We start from the raw sequence: 19,639 nt of genomic DNA on the forward strand, positions 1-19,639 counted from the left end.
TGAAAGTCACTCAGTTGTGTCTGACTCTCTGTGACCCCGTGGACTATACAGTCCATGGAATTCTCCAGGCCAGAATACTGGAGTGGGTAGCCTATCCCTTCTCCAGAGGATTTTTCTGAGCCAGGAATCAAACCGGGGTCTCCTGCATTGCAGGCACATTCTCTACCAACTGAGCTATGAGGGTAGCCCAAACTATTATAACAATAGAGAACATTGATTGAATTCTTGCTTTATGCCATCTACCAAATGGGAACAGCTATCCAAATCATAAAGGTGGCAGAATGAGAAGTGAAAAGTTGAGTACCTGAAGAAGAAAATCTGTTTTAAGAACCAGGATCGTGATCAAGCCTAGGCAGGAAACCTTTCTATAATTAACAAAAGATGCCCAAGAGAGGACCGGTGGATTATTAAGATGATGCAGGCTTTTATGGGTGGTGTTACAAGACACTGACACGTGGCTCAAAAACTGTCAATACTAGCATATGATTAAAAGTAAGAGGAAAGCTGAGAGGAGAATAAAAATCAGCAGTTATAAGAACTCTATAGGTATTTCCTTAAATACTGACTTTAAAATATAAGGAAATAATATTATGCTCCTCATTCTACAGATGAGAGCCTCAAGCTAACTATGTGATGGCCAGAACTGGAATTCAAATTTGGCTGGGCTTCTCTCCAAAGCTAGTGTTTGACTTTTCGAATGATCTGCCTCTGGACGCCAACCAGAGCAGAGATGCTGCTTCAGCCAGTCCTGGATAATGTCCTCAGCCCAGTCCTGGCACAGATGGACTGTGGTAAATATTCAAAACTACACTGTAGTCACACATGTCACATTAGAATGGCAGAAGATCATGTTTCTAGTTGCTACAGGCCAGGTGGTTCAGTTGTAAAGAATCCGCCTGCAAATGCAGGAGACACAGGAGATGCAGGTTCGATCCCTGGGTCAGGAAGTTTCCCTGAAGGAGGAACTGGCTATCCACTCCAGTATTCTTGCCTGGAAAGTCCCGTGGATAGAGAAGCCTGGTGGGCTACAGTCATGGGATCGCAGAGTTGGACATGACTTAGTGACTGAGCACATGTGCATGCACTGACTGACTTGTTGGATTTATCCAAAAGATACAACTGCAGGGAGAAAATTCTGGAACCAGGTTTTCTGAATTGATGAAAAGTTAAGTAAAAAAGTTCAAGCTAATAGTCATCAAAATGCAAACTCCTAATTGGAGATGACATTAATTAGGATTCAAGTTAGAGAGAAGTCTACTGTGAATAGTATCATTCCAGGCTGCTCAGGCTACAAACCTTGCAATTATCCTTATCCATTCCTTTTCTCTAAAACCCTTTATTCAACCTCTGAGGAAATCATTTTGGCTTTATCTTCAAAATACATCCACTCTATAGGTAACCTTTTTGCCTTATTGGTGATTTCTTTTGCTTTACAAAAGGTTTTTAGTTTGCTTAAGTCCCATTTGTTTATTTTTGCTTTTATTTCCCTTGTTTGAGGAGACAGATGCAAAAAAAAAAAAAAAAAAAATGCTGCTGAGACTGGTGCCTAAGAGCTTACTGACTATTTTTTCCTTCTAAGACTTTGTGGTTTGTGGTCTTACATTTAAGCTTTAATACATTTTTAATTTATTTTTATATCTGGTGTGAAAAAAATGTTCTAGTTTCATTATTTTATGTGTGGTAGTCCAGTTTTTACAACACCACTTATTGAAGAGACTGTCTTTTCCCCATTTATATATCCTTGCCTCTTTGTTGTGGATTAATTGACCATATGTGTGTGAGTTTATTTCTCATCTCTCTATTCTGTTCCATTGTTCTATGTGATTGCTTTTGTGCCAGTAAATACCTTAAAAAATGAAAACATTAATTTGAAAAGATATGTACATCCCAATGTTTGTAGCAGCATTATTTTAAATAGCCAAGATATGGAAGCATCTAAGGGCCCCATCCATAAATTAAAGGCTAAAGATATAATATATATATACCATCTATATCTATATCTATATGGAATAATGCATGCTAAGTAGCTTCAGTCGTGTCCAACTCTCTGTGACCCCATGGATTGTAGCCCTCCAGCCTCCTCTGTCCATGGGATTCTCCAGTCAAGAATACTGGAGTAGTTTGCCATGCCCTTCTCCAGGGGATGTTCCCAACCCAGGGATCAAACCCACATCTCCTGTGGCTCCTGCATTGTAAGTAGATTCTTTACCACTAAGCTACTAAGGGAAGCCCCACAATGGAATATTACTCAGCCATAAGAAGAATGAAATCTTGGTACTTGTGACAACATGGATAGATCTGGAGGGTATTATTCTTAGTGAAATAAGTCAGACAGAGAAAGACAAATACTGTGTATCTTCGCTTATATATGGAATCTAAAAAACAAAACAAGTAAAATACAAACAGGCTCATAGACACAGAGAACAAACTAGTGGTTTCCAGAAGAGAGAGTGTGGGGAAAGAGACCAAATAAGTAAAGGGGGTTAAAAGGTACAAACTACCAGTTATAAAGTAAATAAGTCACAAGAATATAATGCATAGCACAAGTATACTCAATATTTTATAATAACTTTATATGGTGAAGTATGTGCATGTGTGTGTATTAGTTGCTTAGTAGTGTCCAACTCTTTGCAACCCCATAGCCTGTAGCCCACCAGGCCCCTCCATCCATGGAATTTTTCAGGCAAGACTACTGTAGCAGGTTGCAATTTCCTTCTCCAAAATATATGTGTATATATACATATATGTATACATATATATCTTCAAATCTGACCATTTCTCACCATCTTAACAGCTCCTGTTTTAAGCCACATGACTTCTTACCTGGATGAATGCGGTAACCTGTTAACTGATCGCCCAGCTTCCATTTTGCATGCTACTTTCTATTCTTCACACAATGTCCAATTGATTCTTCTAAATCTCAGTTGCTCCTCAGTTCAAAACTATTGGCATTTCATCTCACTCAGAATAAGTCAAATCCTTATAATGGCTCATAGGGTCTGACATGATCTCCACTCTCACCTCCTTTACTCTCCATTCTCATTTCTAGTTACTCTCTTTTTTGCTCCCTCTTTTCCAGCCACACTGGTCTTTGCCATTCCTAATACCTGAGCCATTCTCCACTTTAGGGACTTGGGAAGAGGTGTTTCTTTTGCCTGAAATTCTCCCCATAGATAGCACATGGTTACCTCCTTTACCTTATTCTTAATTTTTTTTAATTAATATTTTTCTTAATATTCTTTACCTTATTCTTAATATTCAAATGTCACCTTTTTCAGTAAGATCTACCATAATTACCCTATATACAGTCGCAACATCCCTTCATTACAAAGCTACTTGGGTGCTTTTGAATTATTATCTTGAGTCTCTGTAATAATGTTTTCCATAGTGATCCAAGATAAATCATATACTTCAGGAATTTTAAAGAGGGATTTTAACCAGATCAACTTAACTATACTTCTTGACTATGCTTTTTGGCACTAACAGGTAAACATCCTCTTTGAAAAATGACACCCAGTGTAGAACTCTTCTTTATACTGCCATTGGGAAGCCAGTGATCCCATTTCTTATGGAATCCCATCATTCACCAAATTTATTTTTTTCCAGAGCATTCTTGTGAATAAATGCAAAATAAGATTGTCATAACTGAATATATTAATTCATCAGTATAATAGCAGTTGATAACTTAGCTTTCAAAATAGCCTCTCAGAAACAGAGAAAAATATATTTTAATTCTTAGAAATTCTATAGGCGCTAAAAATACATCACTGCTTTATGATTTTTTTCAATCATCTTGATTGAGAGAAGATATATATATGTATAGTAAAGAGGCCAAAATATTTTATGATAATGGAAATGAAATAAACCCATTTTGGTTGTTTATAGGAGTTCTGGAAGCTTGTAAGGCAATGCTAGGGTAAAAAGATAAAGTATTTACAAAAATGAAGAAGATCAAGTAGCTTTTATTTGACTGAACTATATTTTCATTTTGTATAACAAGAGATGAGTCTTTATTGATGGGTGCTTTCTCAACAGACCTCAGCACTGTAAGATGGTTTCACTGATTTTAGTTTTGTGATTATGTGAATAGCTCTTTAAATATTGGTTTCCTTCCTCATTGACTTAAATTTAGATTTCCCTAGATTTGAAGCTAAAAGGGAAAAAAAAAAATCTTGTGCACTAAATATGTTTATCCAGTCCTTGAAGCTTCAGCAATGCTTTTATAGTAAAGTGTAGCACAGCAGACTACACACAACCAGAAAAGTACTTTGTTGAATGATCCATAAGTGGTCACTTCTATCCTAGAGAAATCAGAATGATCAACTATACACTCATGAATGCACTAGTACATTTCAATCAAGTCAGTGAACTTGGTATTGATCACTCTCAGCCTCCCATCCCTCATCACAGCTTTTGTCTCCAAACAGGGGGCTTGGCTGAGGGTCTCAGGGATGAGGCTCTTCCCAGGCATCCCATCTCCCTTAGAAATCCACCCAGATGGCCCCATCAGGGCTTTTCTCTGGATACATCTTTCTCTTTTAACCTAGTTCTTATCCTTAGTTTCACCCCAATGACTTGATTTCAGATAGTCCTGTACTTGAGTGCCTTCACCTAAAACAGACTGCAGTTACTCCTTACATGAGACCTTCTGACTAAAAAATACTCCCATCTATTGTCAAGAATTTTTTTGGCAACTCAGGATCTCTTCCAGGTGGCACTAGTGCTAAAGAACCAACCTGCCAATACAGGAGACTTAAGAGATGGGGGTCCCATCCCTGGGTCTGGATGATCCCCTGAAGAAGGGCATGGCAACCCACTCCAGTATTCTTGCCTGCGGAATCCCATGAACAGATGAGCTAGGTGGGCTAGATTTCAAAGGGTCTCAAATAGTCAGATACGATTGAAGTGACTTATTACTCATGCACCAGAAGGAATTTTTCAGAGGCCCAGGGTCTCAGCTTTCCTCAACTGGAAGGTGAGATTACCTGGATCTCTTAGACCACTCTTTTTAAGATTCCCCAAATGTGGGCGTCAGAGCAAAGGAAAAAGGATTTCTTGTCAGAATTGTCTCACTTTATTTGTGACATTAACTGATTCTATTTCACTTTAGAATTTTAGAATCAGTCTCTTTAGTGGTGATTTGGCAGAAACTTTCAATTCTTACTCATCAGTGATCCTTAACTTACTCTTGCTATTTTTAAGTCACAGACTCCCTGTACATTGTTTTTGTTGTTGTTTGGTGGCTAAATCATGCCCAACTCTTTGCAGCCCCATGAACTGTAGCCCATCAGGCTCCTCTGTTCGTGGGATTTCCCAGGCAAGAATACCATTGTGGGTTACCATTTCCTTCTCCAGCAGATCTTCCCTAGCCATGGATCAAACCCATGTCTCCAGCACTGGCAGACAGATTCTTCACTGCTGAGCCATCAGGGAAGCTGAGCATTGTTTAACAAAGTATTTTTCAAGTAGTATCAATAGACTTTTATTCAATGTTATATTAGTATAGTTTCCACAGATAAATATGCTTGAGAAATGTTGGATTTAACCAAATTAATACATTTACTTCAGATTATAGAGTTTTGTTTGTTTTGCTAATGTTTCAAAAATTTACACACAATGATGTTTATAGAGCAATTACCAAAGTTATTTGAACTAATAAGTATTTTTCAATTCATATAAGAAATAAATTGAAAATACTCTTAGAAGATTTACTCATGCAAATATCCATCCTCATGTTGTTTTCAAGTTTATTTTTCTGGAAATCCCTCCTAAAATGATCTGATTTAAAAAAACGAAATCAGAGTTTTGTGCAAAGTTACTTTACAAAGCCAGCAATGGTATGGTAATTGATAGCTCATCGGTAAAGAATTATCCTACCAATGCAGGAGATGCAAGTTTGATCTCTGGGTCGACAAGATCTCTAGGAGGAGGAAATGTAATCCACTCCAGTATTCTTGCCTGGGAAATCCCATGGACAAAGGAGACTGGTGGGCTATAGTTCATGGGGTCTTAAAGAGATGGACATGACAGAAACTAAACAACAGCAGTACAACGGAATATTACTCAACCATAGAATATGATGATATTCTGTCATTTGAAGCAAGATGGGTGGACCTAAAATTAGTATGCTTAGTAAACTATGTCAGACAGAGAAGCCAATACTCTACAATATCACTTATATGCGGAATCTAAAAAAAAGGGGAAAAAAAAGGAAAATATATATAGCAGAAAAGGAACAGATTCACAGAGCGGGGGAAAAAAGAAGTAGTCGTCACTAGTTGAGGGGTGGAGGAAAGGCAAAATTGGAATATATAAATAAGAGATACAAACTATTAAGTATAAAATAGATAAGCAGCAAGGATATATTATACAGCATGAGAAATTATAGCTAGTTTTATGTAGCAATTTTTAATGGAGTATAATCTGCAAAAATACTGAATCATTGGGCTGCTGCTGCTGCTGCTGCTAAGTCACTTCAGTCGTGTCCAACTCTGTGTGACCCCACGGATGGCAGCCCACCAGGCTCCCCTGTCCCTGGGATTCTCCAGGCAAGAACACTGGAATGGGTTGCCATTTCCTTCTTCAATGCATGCAAGTGAAAAGTGAAAGTGAAGATGCTCAGTCATGAAATTGATATAATATCATAAATCAACTATACTTCAATAAAAAACTTTTGAAAGAATATATGTGCATATAAAGTTAAGCACAAAATACTGCTGTAACTCCATCATTTATAACCCATCTTTATTTTTTAGATTCAGGTACAAAATTCTCAAAAAAGCTTTTAATAACTTAACTTTTTGAGTTCATAAAAAATTCCAAAATCATTTTGCTGAACACTGTATTCACAAAGAACTTCTGTAGTTTTGTTTCCCCTATCAACAAAGCAGCTGAGGATCTAGAATTTTGTAACATTGATGCATGTTAGAATAGTGATACATTTGTATATTTTCCTAGTGTAGAATCACAGACAACTATATCAAAGTGTTGACAGTGAGTATTTGAAACGTTTTGTCTAATGAGAATAAGGGAAGAATCAGGAATACAGAGAAGTGAGACACGTGGAGAGAGAGTGTGTTGCCATTGCTCAAATCTCCATGAAAAAGAAACAAATGACTTAATTAAAGATTCAGTTCTGTCCACACTGTATTCTACTGCCGCCTCCAAAGTCCACCTGAAACTTGAATGCTAACACAGGATTCTCATGAAAATGCCTGCATCTGGTAGACAGTAGAGTTAGAAAGAACCATGGTTACTTATTTAACAAGTTATTATTTGATAATTTTAGTCGTTGCAAATGAATAATACTTCTCAAATCTCAAAGAATCAGGAAAGCAATAGTGAGAATAGAATCCAGTCTAACTTCCTATGCACTATCCTTTTTTAGCAACTACTAAAGACTGACATTTTTATCTCCATTTATATTTCTAAATTAAATATGGCATGCAAACACATACAAGATGGATTTGATGGTACATTCTGAGAACTAGAGAGAGCTATGATATTGATGACTATTAGCTTGTCTTCTTCTTCTTCTCCACTTCAGTTCAGTTCAGTAGCTCAGTCATGTCCGACTCTTTGCATGCCCATGAACTGCAGCACGCCAGGCCTCCCTGTCCATCACCAACTCCTGGAGTTTACCCAAACTCATGTCCATTGAGTCAGTGATGCCATCCAGCCATCTCATCCTCTGTCATCCCCTTCTCCTCTTGCCCTCAATCTTTCCCAGCATCAGGGTCTTTTCCAATGAGTCAGCTCTTCGCATTAGGTGGCCAAAGTATTGGAGTTTCAGCTTCAACATCAGTCGTTCAAATGAACACCCAGGACTGATCTCCTTTAAGATGGACTGGTTGGATCTCCTTGCAGTCCAAGGGACTCTCAAGAGTCTTCTCCAACACCACAGTTCAAAAGCATCAATTATTCTGCGCTCAGCTTTCTTTGTAGTCCAACTCCTCACATCCATAAATGACTACTGGAAAAACCATAGCCTTGACTAGACAGACCTTTGTTGACCATCCCCAAGAAAAAGAAATGCAAAAAAAGAAAATTGCTATCTGAGGAGGTTTACAAATAGCTGTGAGAAGAAGAGAAGCCAAAAGCAAAGGAGAAAAGGAAAGATCTACCTAATTGAATGCAGAGTTCCAAAGACTAGCAAGGGGAGATAAGAAAGCCTTCCTCAGCAATCAATGCAAAGAAATAGAGGAAAACGATAGAATGAAAAAGATTAGAGATCGCTTCAAGAAAATTAGAGATACCAAGGAAACATTTTATGCAAAGAAGTGCTCAGTAAAGGACAGAAATGGTATGGACCTAACAGAAGCAGAAGATATTAAAAACAGGTGGCAAGAATCCACAGAAGAAGTGTAAAAAAAAGATCTTCACGACCCAGATAATCACGATGGTGTGATCACTCACTTAGAGCCAGACATCCTGGAATGTGAAGTCAACTGGGCCTTAGAAAGCATCACTATGAACAAAGTTAGTGGAGGTGATGGAATTCCAGTTGAGCTATTTAAAATCCTGAAAGATGATGCTGTGAAAGTGCTGCACTCAACATGCCAGGAAATTTGGAAAACTCAGCAGTGGCCACAGGACTAGAAAAGGGCAGTTTTCATTCCAATTCCAAAGAAAGGCAATGCCAAAGAATGCTCAAACTACCACACAATTGCACTCATCTCACACACTAGTAAAGTAATGCTCAAAATTCTCCAAGCCAGGCTTTAGCTGTACGTGAACCCAGAACTTCCAGATGTTCAAGCTGATTTTAGAAAAGGCAGAGGAACCAGAGATCAAATTGCCAACATCCGTTGGGTAATCATAAAAGCAAGAGAGTTCCAGAAAAACATCCATTTCTGCTTTATTGACTATGCCAAATCCTTTGACTATGTGGATCACAATAAACTGTGGAAAATTCTGAAAGAGATCGGAATACCAGACCACCTGACCTGCCTCCTGAGAAACCTGTATGCAGGTCAGGAAGCAAGAGTTAGAACTGGACATGGAACAACAGACTGGTTCCAAATAGGAAAAGGAGTACATCAAGGCTGTATATTCTCACCCTGCTTATTTAACTTTTATGCAGAGTACATCATGAGAAACGCTGGGCTGAATGAAGCAAGAGCTGGAATCAAGATTGCTGGGAGAAATATCAGTAATCTCAGATATGCATATGACACCAACCTTATGGAAAAAGTGAAGAAGAACTAAAGGGCCTCTTGATGAAAATAAAAGAGGAGAGTGAAAACATTGGCTTAAAGCTCAACATTCAGAAAACTAAGATCATGGCATCCCATCCCATCACTTCATGGGAAATAGTTGGGGAAACAGTGGAAACAGTGGCTGACTTTATTTTTGGGGGCTTCAAAATCACTGCAAGATGGTGATTGCAGCCATGAAATTAAAAGACGCTTCCTCCTTGGAAGGAAAGTTATGACCAACCTTGACAGCATATTAAAAAGCAGAGATATTACTTTGTCATCATTACTTTGTCTAGTCAAGGCTATGGTTTAATAATTTAATTATTAAATAATTCAATTATTTCACTTTAAAGTCTACAGTGACAATTTACAGTGAGCTAGGAAATACAAAAAGTTATCAAAGTGTCTTTAAACATAGTCAATGGATAGAACATTGACATAGTCAAACAATCTCTATTTAAGTCTCAGAAATGTCCTTTGTGATTAAGATTTTGTGTTGTCATTTAAAATTACATACAGATGTGCTGAATATTCACTTTGTTTGAATATACCTACTTATCCCACTTTATCCTACTCTACCCTACTGTATGGTCCAGATATATGAATGCCATTAATTAGGCTTCTAGTCACAAAAATGCTATTTGATTCTGGCTAATTAAAACCATAAACATGAATACGGAAGTTAGAAAAGAAAAAAATAAGTTTGGGAAAACACGAGGACTCGGGACTTCCCTTTTGGTCCAGTGGTTAAGAACACATCTTGAAATGCAGAGGATGCAGGTTCAATTCCTGGTCAGGGAACTAAGAGTCCACATGCCTTGGAGCAACTAAGCCCAGGTGCAACACTAACCTGCTCTCTCCAGAGCTTGCACCACAACTAAAGAGCTGGTGTACTGCAGCAAATCATCCCACGAGATGTAACAAAGAGCCCACATGCTGCGAATTAGACCCAATGCATGCAAATAAATAGATAAATAGATACATAAATAAATAAATATCAAAAGAAAAGAAAATATCAAGATCCTTGCTTACAGGTTTGATTGGAAGTGACTACATTTTGATAGCTTACAGTGCATGGTATCAGATTTGTGATCTCCAAAGAAGAGAATTTAGCCCCAGAGATGAGGCTTCAGTCTCTCAGAGCTTCCCTGTGGCAAAGGCTTTATTAAAGTGGAAAGAGATAGAGAAAGCTTCTGACAGACATCAGAAAGGGGCAGAGTATGCCCCCACGTGCTACTTTTATCAAGGCCTTGTATACTTTTTCAATCGGTTACTATCAATAGAAAGGTCTTACCAGATCCACTCTCACAACATACATCTTAACATAACAGGATTAGTCAGAAAGTTCTTGTTAAGAAGGAGAAACATGTCCTTGAGCAAGATACACTGTTGTTATATTATCATTAGCACAGAGCTTAAGAAAAAACATACCCTTGGACAAGATAAGTTGTTTTGTTGTGTCATCATTAACTCTGGGTTTAAAGAAAATTAGTCTTAAAGACTGTTGTCATAACAACTCAGAGTTTAAGAAAAAACATCTTATGCGACTAAGGCAAAGCAATGTAGAAAAAAAATGTTTGTTCTTTTTTCCTCCTTGAGGGCCCTGGACTCCTTATCAACCTACCTAAGAATTAGTTCTCTCAATTTCTCTGCAAAGTCTGGAAACCAAACTTTGATTGCTCACATATTTTTAAAATTAATTTACTTTTCAATTTATTTATTTTTCATCAAAGGATAATTGCTTTACAATATTGTTTTGGTTTCTGCCATACATCACATGAATCAGCCATAGGTTTACATAGGTTCCCTCTCTCTTGAACCTCCCTCCCAACTCCCACACCATCCCACCTCTCTAGGTTTTATAAACAGTAAATGCTGGAGAGGGTGTGGTGAAAAGGGAACCCTCTTGCACCATTGGCAGGAATGTAAATTGATACAGCCACTATGGAGGGAAGTATGGAGATTCCTTTAAAAAACTAGAAATAAAACTACCATATGACACAAAAATCCCACTACTGGGTATTTACCTTGAGAAAACCAAAATTGAAAAAGACATAATGGACCCCAACGTTCATTGTAGTACTATTTACAATAGCAAGGAAATGGAAGCAACCTAGATGTCCATCAACAGATGAATGGATAAAGAAACTGATTCATATATACAATGGAATATTGCTCAGCCATAAAAAGAAAACATTTGAGTCAGTTCTAATGAGGCAGATGAACCTAAAGCTATACGGACTGAAGTAAGTCAGAAAGAGAAAAACAAGTATTGTATATTAATGCATATATATGGAATCTAGAAAAATGGTACTGATGAACCTATTTGCAGGGCAGCAATGGAGATGCAGGCATACAGACTCGTGGACACAGTGGGGAATGAGAGAATGGGACGAATGGAGAGAGTAGCATGGAAACATATACACTACCATATGTAAAATTGATAGCCAGGGAGAATTTGCTGTATGACTCAGGGAGCTCAAACCAGTGCTCACATATTTGAGAAGCACATGAGTAACTTCCTTGCCAGGAGTAGAAAAAGGAAGTGTTAAAGCAGAGTATAAAGTGCCATAGTGTTTATTCAGATTATCATATGTAGTGTTATGGTATAATGTACACATGAAGGGCATGGCATTGGTAGAGCAATTTTCTGTGGTACATGTTCACTATGGTGATAGCAGAGATTAGAACAGATTGTGACAATGGATGGCAACTTCTGATGACCCTAAAAAGAATACAGGTGGAAAACAATAAGCTGATCACCATAATATCCGTGTTCCCAGAACCAGGTGGGAAAATAAAACTTTATGTAAGCTTTGAAGTAGTCCTTTGGGTCCTATAACCTATGGATAAATATGACTGAGGACCAAGCCCAAGATCTAATTTTAAGTGTATAATTTTAGCACCAACTATAACAATGGCAAGACCAACACTCTTACGGTACGATAATGACACTAATGAGGAAGAAATTAAAGCCTAAAGTGATAAAGCATCATGTGAATATACCCCGAAAAGTTTGAGAATGTTGAAATCCAAAATTATTCTTTACTGTGAAAGCATCTCTTCTCTGCTTTCCCTACTCATGAGAGCCAGACTTCATTTGGTTTAATGCTTTTCAAAAATTTCTCAGTTGTTCCATAAAAGGATATTATTCTTTTACAGTACTTGATTTCTTCTAGGCCTATAATGAGAGGTAAGAGAGTTCATCATAGACCAGATGGAGAAGTACAAGGCTTGGACCAGAAACAGTTAGCTTATGAATTGCAAGACTTATAGAAATAGATACTGACTTTCCTTTATTGCTCTCAACACTTCTGGTAATGTAAGTGGTGAAGGGTTGATTCTGAATTCATGCTGGATCTAGTTTTGTGATTTTAACCTTGCTGCTTTTGTTATTGTAGGCATGCATAATGGCCTGTCTCAGGGAGATAACCTGAGCCCAACCACCTGTGAAGACTATAAGTGAAACCAACACACATACCTCTGCCTTAGGCTTGCCATCCTGGGAAACATTTGTAACGACCGAATAGTCTTTTTATTTTGTTTCCTCACCTCTCCCCCGTATCTGGTCCATAAAAGAACCTGGCATCCAGGCCCCCCAACAAGATGGTTAGTTTGAAGTGTTAGCCTGCCATCTTCTGGGTCAGCAGGCTCCCTGAATAAAATCCCTTCTTTGTCTCAAGCCTTTGTCTCCCAGATTCATTTTCCTATTATGTGGCAAGCAGAGCAAGCTTGGACCCAGTAACAGTTATACTACCACTCACTGACTTACAAAATCCCTTTGCTAGTTCCATAGTGGGGAAAATATACCAAAAAAACATTGCTTTTGACTAGAGAACTCATTTTCTCACACACACAAAAAATTCATATAGGGATCACACCCATGAAATAAAAATTTACATGTGTACATCTGAAAGCAGCACCAGATAGAGTGGTGAAGTGACCCAGTGAATGTTTATTAAAGATCCAGCTGGAAGATCACACTGTGTGTAATAGGGGTTCTCTGCTTATAGACCATGATATATGTCTTATATTAGCAGGGAGTATGTGGTACTGCCTTCCCCATAGACAGTAGTAGATTCCACTTAAGTGATTTTTTTTTTTTTTTACTTGGAGTTTAGTTGGTATGAAGGGCCTAATGTATAAAGAAGGAATTATTTCTACCAGGGAGCATAGACATTGTTTCATTAGTTTGGATGTTAACACAGCCTGTTGGCAGCTTGTGGTCTTCATGTCATTGTACCAAAAGGCAGAGAAAGAGATTAATGGTCATGAGAATTTATTTACATTTCTAAGAAAAAATAGGTTGCATTTATACAGTGGGTACAAAAGAACTGTGTCTGGAGCAGAGATTCCTCCTAGTACTATCTTGCCCTATTGTCTTTTTCAGTGGAAAACTACAATGACCAAAAGAGTCAAGAGCAGGAAAGACTTAGAACATATAGAAATAAAATATTGGGTTATTCCAACTTGTCCAATGATGGTATAAGCAAGCAAAGTGTAAAGAGGACATGAAATGGTTATAGAAAAATTAAGCATTGCTTGTTAAAGAAGGCCTTTTGACCAATAGCAAATGTGGCATCTATAGTGGTTATATATATATATATATGGAGAAGGCAATGGCAACCCACTCTAGTACTCTTGCCTGGAAAATCCCATGGATGGAGAAGCCTGGTAGGCTGCAGTCCATGGGGTCACTAAGAGTCGGACACGGCTGAGTGACTTCACTTTCACTTTTCACTTTCATCCATTGGAGAAGGAAACGGCAACCCACTCCAGTGTTCTTGCCTGGAGAATACCAGGGACGGCGGAGCCTGGTGGGCTGCCATCTCTGGGGTCGCACAGAGTCAGACACGACTGAAGTGACTCAGCAGCAGCAGCATATATACATAAAAGCAACAAAAGAAACAGACTTTGTTCTGCTCCTCCATAGCCTCTCCCACCCTCTGTGCCACACTCTGTGCTCTGAAATGCATACCTTTTCAGATGAAGTTGTAGATTATTTTGTTCTCTGGTTTCTGGTTGGATGGGCTGGTTTATGAGGCTGGTTTAAAAGATCATAGAGCTGGTGAATGAAGGATGTTTATATCTCCAATTTTTTTTCATGATAACTGATAGGGCCCACGTGGGGGCTCATTGTTAAGATGGCTCACTGCATTGACCTCACAAACAAAGAATAAACTCACAGGGACCCTCAAGACTGACCTAATTGCCCAGACAACTTCTGTGTTCTCACTGGCACCTACCTTCTCAAAGCTATGAGACCACCAGATTCCAGATCTCCAGCTACATGACCACAGGACTCAACTATAGGCTAAAAATTAACCATCCCTTCAGAGAAAGTTTCATTGATGGGGTATAAGAAAGACCACATCAGAAAGGGAGGGCACTAGTTCTCCTTAAAGGCCAGGCATTCTTTCATTTCCCTCTAATAAATTTCCCTTTGGCCTGACTGCCCAGCTCGCTCTCTTTTTCTCTGCACTTGTCTTACATTCTGGTGCTGAAACCCGGGAGGGAAGATCCACTGCAACTTGGTGGGCTCCTCTCCTGAACCCACCACTGGTGGTCCCCTCCTTTGAATCTTGCCAAGAAACTGAGATGAGCTCCGGACGGGACTCTCCACTTGTCTTGCTGGACTGACATCCATACGCTGGCCCACATTTCATCCATCAGTTACAAGGGTGAGTGAAATCCCATTCTCTCAGATCCTCTCTCTCTCACCTCATTTCCAAGTCTTAGTGATAGGCAGGAGGATCCCCACAGCCCTCAGGCCTTCAGCCTCATGCACCCTCTGACTTTGAAATAGGGGACACCCATTTCAAAGCAGACTGTTACTACTCTCTGAAAAAGTCCTGAGAACAGGGACGCCTTTTCCCTCGGACCTTTCTCCTCTCTTTCGTGCCTCTCTAACCTCCCTATTCAGCGGCAATGGGAAATTCTCAATCTCAACCCTCAAAATCTACTCCTCTAGGATACTTTCTCCGAAATCTAAAAGCCTTGGGCTTCCAAGGGGAGATAAGACCAAAAAGACTTATTTACTATTCTAACACTGTCTGGCCGCAATACAGACTTGAGAAGAGGCCCCAAAGGCCAGAAAACAGAACTCTCGATTATGATTCTCTACGGGACCTCAATAACTTTTGCCGCCGCAATGGCAAGTGGTTAGAAATCTCTTACGTTCAGGCTTTCTTTGCTCTTTGCTCTCGAACCTCCCTCTGTGAATCCTAGTCTACTTCTCAAATACTCTTAGCCAACTCTGGGCCACATCCTCCTCCTACAATGTCTCCTCTTCTTTGTTCAGACTTTTCTTCTTCCTTTGGCCCTTCTGACCACAGCCCACCCCTATCTTTCCCAATCCCATTGCAGCTGCTTCAGATCCAGTTCCACAACCTCCACCTTACGACCCCTTCTCCCTCCCTCCCTCCTTCTCAAGCACAAGCCACTGCTGCAGTTTCCAACCCACCTCTCCAGCCTGTGCTGGAGGTAAGCTTTTAGACCTCAGCCCCACCCTCTACCCCAATGATCCCAAGCCTTTACCCCAACCCCATCCCCACCCCAGATCCCCACTGTACCCTGTCCGGAACAACTTCCTAAAACAGGAAACCTCACCACAGGACCCCGATCCTTTCTCCGCTCCACCCTTCCCTTTAGGGGAAGTAGCTGGAGCAGAAGGCATTGTTCAGTTCATGTCCCGTTCTCCGTCACCCATCTATCTCAAATTGAAAAGCATCTGGCTCCTTCTCCTCAGACCCTGATAATTATTTAAAAGAATTCAAGTATCTCCTCCACTTTTCTCCTTGAAGAGAAGGAACAAGTATGGCAAGCCTCTCAGGCACATGCTGATGAAATGCACAGCACATGCTGACGACACTAAGCCCATAGGGGTCACAGCTATCGCCCAAGAAGATCCCAAATGGGATTATCAAGCACGGAGACCTGGACAAGCAGCCCATAATCACATGGTTGCTTGCTTCATTGTGGGCCTGCAAAAGACAGGGCATAAAGCTATCAAATTGATAAGCTCCAGGAAATAACTCAAAGACTAGATGAAAAACGAGCACAATTTCTATCCAGCTTAATGGAAGCCCTACAAAAATACACAAAATTAGACCCCACTTCAGCAGAGGGCAACATCGTCCTTCAGTTCAGTTTGGTCGCTCAGTCGTGTCTAACTCTTTGCGACCCCGTGGACTGCAGCACACCAGGCTTCCTTGTCCATCCCCAACTCCTGAAGATTGCTCAAACTCATGTCCATTGAGTCAGCGATGCCATCCAACTATCTCAAACTCTGTTGTGTCCTTCTCCTCCTGCCTTCAATCTTTCCCAGCATCAGTGTCTTTTCAAATGAGTCAGTTCTTCACATCGGGTGGCCAGAGTATTGGAGTTTCAGCTTCAACATCTGTCCTTCCAATGAATATTCAGGACTGATCTCCTTTAGGATGGACTGGTTGGATCTTCTTGCAGTCCAAGGGATTCTCAAGAGTCTTCTCCAACACCACAGTTCAAAAGCATTAATTCTTCAGCACTCAGCTTTCTTTATAGTCCAACTCTCACATCCATACCTAACTACTGGAAAAACCATACCTTTGACTAGAAGGACCTTTGTTGGCAAAGCAATGTTTCTGCTTTTTAAGATGCTGTCTAGGTTGGTCATAGCTTTTCTTCCAAGGAGCAAGCATCTTTTAATTTCATGGCTGAAGTCATCATCTACAAAGATCTTGGAGCCCAAAAAGATAAAGTCTGTCACTGTTTCCCCATCTATTTGCCATGAAGTGATGGGACCAGATGCCATGATCTTAGTTTTCTGAATGTTGAGTTTCAAGCCAACTTTTTCACTCTCCTCTTTCACTTTTGTCAAGAGACCCTTTAGTTCCTCTTCACTTTCTACCATAAGGGTGGTATCATCTGTGTATCTGAGGTTATTGATATTTCTCCCGGCAATCTTGATTCCAGCTTGTGCTTCATCCAGCCTGGCATTTCACATGATATACTCTGCATATAAGTTAAATAATCAGGGTGACAATATACAACCTTGATGTAGTCCTTTCCCGATTTGAAATCAGTCTGTTGTTCCATGTCCAATTCTAACTGTTGCTTCTTGACCTGCATACAGATTTCTCAAGAGGCAGGTCAGGTGGTCTGGTATTCCTATCTCTTGAAGAATTTTCCACAATTTGTTGTGATCCACACAGTCTAAGGCTTTGGTGTAGTCAATAAAGCAGAAGTAGATCCACACAAGCAAAGGCTTTGGTAGTCAATGCTGCTGCTACTCCTGCTGCCAAGTTGCTTCAGTTGTGTCTGACTCTGTGTGACCCCATAGATGGCAGCCCATCAGGCTTCCCTATCCCTGGGATTCTCCAGGCAAGAATACTGGAGTGGGTTGCCATTTCCTTCTCCAATCACATTAGTTTCAGGCATGATTTTTTTCCATTCAGAATTCACTGCAAAACCATATATTATATCTACATATATTATATCTACTATGGTAGTCAATAGTAGTCAATAAAGCAGAAGTAAATTTTTTTTTTTTGAATTCTCTTGCTTTTTCGATTATCCAACAGATGTTGGCAACTTGATCTCTGGTTCCTATGTCTTTTCTAAATCCAGCTTGAACATCTGGAAGTTCACGGTTCATGTACTGTTGAAGCCTGGCTTGGAGAATTTCAAGCATTTGTTTGCTAGCTTGTGAGACGAGTGCAATTGTGCAGTATTTTGAACATTCTTTGGCATTGGGAGTTAACACCCATTTTATCTCCCAATCATCCCCAGATATCCGAAAGAAACTAAAAAAGGCAGAAGAAGGCTCTCAAGCCCCTTGACGAGACCTTTTAAATTTAGCCTTTAAGATTTTCAATAACCAGGAAAAACAGGCAAAGCTAGAGAAGGCCCTATGAGATTAGGCCTAATACCACCTTTTAGCCACTGCCCTACATGGCTCCAAACTTCCATCAACAAACAAAGATAGGAAGCCACCCACCTGGACCCTGCTTCAAATGCAGCAAAGAAGGCCACTGGGCCCGCTCATGCCTACAGCCAAGGCCTCCTCCAGGTCCATGTCCCAGCTGTGGCATAAAGGGATATTTGATCCCGCTAGGGATCTAGAAACCCTTTCCTGGTCCTGAGCAGGAGTCCTCTGATCCAGCTCTGCTCAGCCTCCTCCGACTCACCACTGAAGACTGAAGATGCCCAGAGCCTCAGGGCCTCAGGTCCTGACTCTCATCACCTCTGTGGAGCCCAGGGTAACTCACAGTGGCAGGAAAGCCTATCCCCTTTCTCACTGACACAGGGGCCACTTATTCTGCTACGTCCGCCTACTTCAGAAAAACCAAGGTCTCTCAGGTCTCTGTTATGGGGGTTGATGGTTTAATATCTACCATGAATAACCATGAATAACCAAGCCTCTACCTTGCACACTTTAAGATACCCCATTTTCCCATTCTTTTCTCAAAATTTCAAAATGCCCCACTCCTATTCTTGGGAGAGACCTCTCAAAATTCAGTCTCTGTTACTATCCCAAGCCCACCTTCTGATCTAGCCTGGCTACTGCTCCTTAACCCCACCTTCTCTTCCCACACCCTATTGCCCTCCTCATCCATAAATCCCATAGTTTGCAATACAGACAATCCATTAGTTTCCTCTCACTATACTCCAATTCATATCTGATTCAAAGACCCCTCTAAATTCCCCATTCAACCACAATACCCTCTCTCCCTAAAACATCAACAAGGGTTAAAGCCTATGTCACTAAACTCCTAACATCAGGGCCCCTTGCACCCAACTCACTCTCCCTATAACACCCCTATCCTACCTGTCAAAAAACCAAATGGTTCCTATCATCTGGTACAGGACCTAAGACTTACCAATATGGCTATTATATAGTAATTTCAAATCCCCATACTCTTCTCTCTCTCATTCCCTCTTTCACTACCCATTTCACTGTTCTAAACCTCAAGGATGCATTCTTTACTTTTTACACCCAGACTCTCAAGATCTCTTTGCCTTTACCTGGACTGATCCAGACAATCATTGCTCCCAACAGCTGACATGGATAGTTTTCACACAAGGGTTTCATGATAACCCTCATTTCTTTGGCCAAGTTCTAGCATCAGACCTAACCACGACCTTACTCTGAGTACTGTCCTTCAACATGTGGATTATCTCCTCCTTTGTAATCCTTCACTTACACATTCTCAACAACACACTATACAACTCAATTTTCTAGCTGATTGAGGCTATCAAGTATATCCCACCAAGGTTCAGCTCTCTCTTCCTAGAATCACCCTCTCAGAGTCCTTTTAACACCAACAAATTTCTATTGTATTACCAGCGATAGAAAGTCCCTTATATCCACACTACCACTCCCTGTATCAAAAACAGAGATCCTAACCTTGGGGTTAGCTGAATATCTACGCTTCTGGATTCCTAATTTCACCTACTTGGCA

The 19,639-nt window shown here is 40.1% G+C and overlaps 1 long non-coding RNA gene across 1 annotated transcript in view; it reads right to left on the minus strand.

Moving 5' to 3' along the window:
• LOC129659969 (uncharacterized) overlaps nucleotides 1-19,420 on the minus strand; it is a 32,959-nt gene extending 13,539 nt beyond the window's left edge. Inside the window, exons 1-2 of the long non-coding RNA XR_008718264.1 lie at nucleotides 19,203-19,420; nucleotides 14,176-14,241 (exon numbers count right to left, since the gene is read on the minus strand). This is a non-coding gene — a long non-coding RNA (uncharacterized LOC129659969). The remainder of the gene's footprint in view (nucleotides 1-14,175; nucleotides 14,242-19,202) is intronic.
• Nucleotides 19,421-19,639: the final 219 nt, after the last annotated feature.

Source organism: Bubalus kerabau, chromosome 9 (genome assembly GCF_029407905.1).
Source record: "Bubalus kerabau isolate K-KA32 ecotype Philippines breed swamp buffalo chromosome 9, PCC_UOA_SB_1v2, whole genome shotgun sequence".
Taxonomy (NCBI): domain Eukaryota; kingdom Metazoa; phylum Chordata; class Mammalia; order Artiodactyla; family Bovidae; genus Bubalus; species Bubalus kerabau.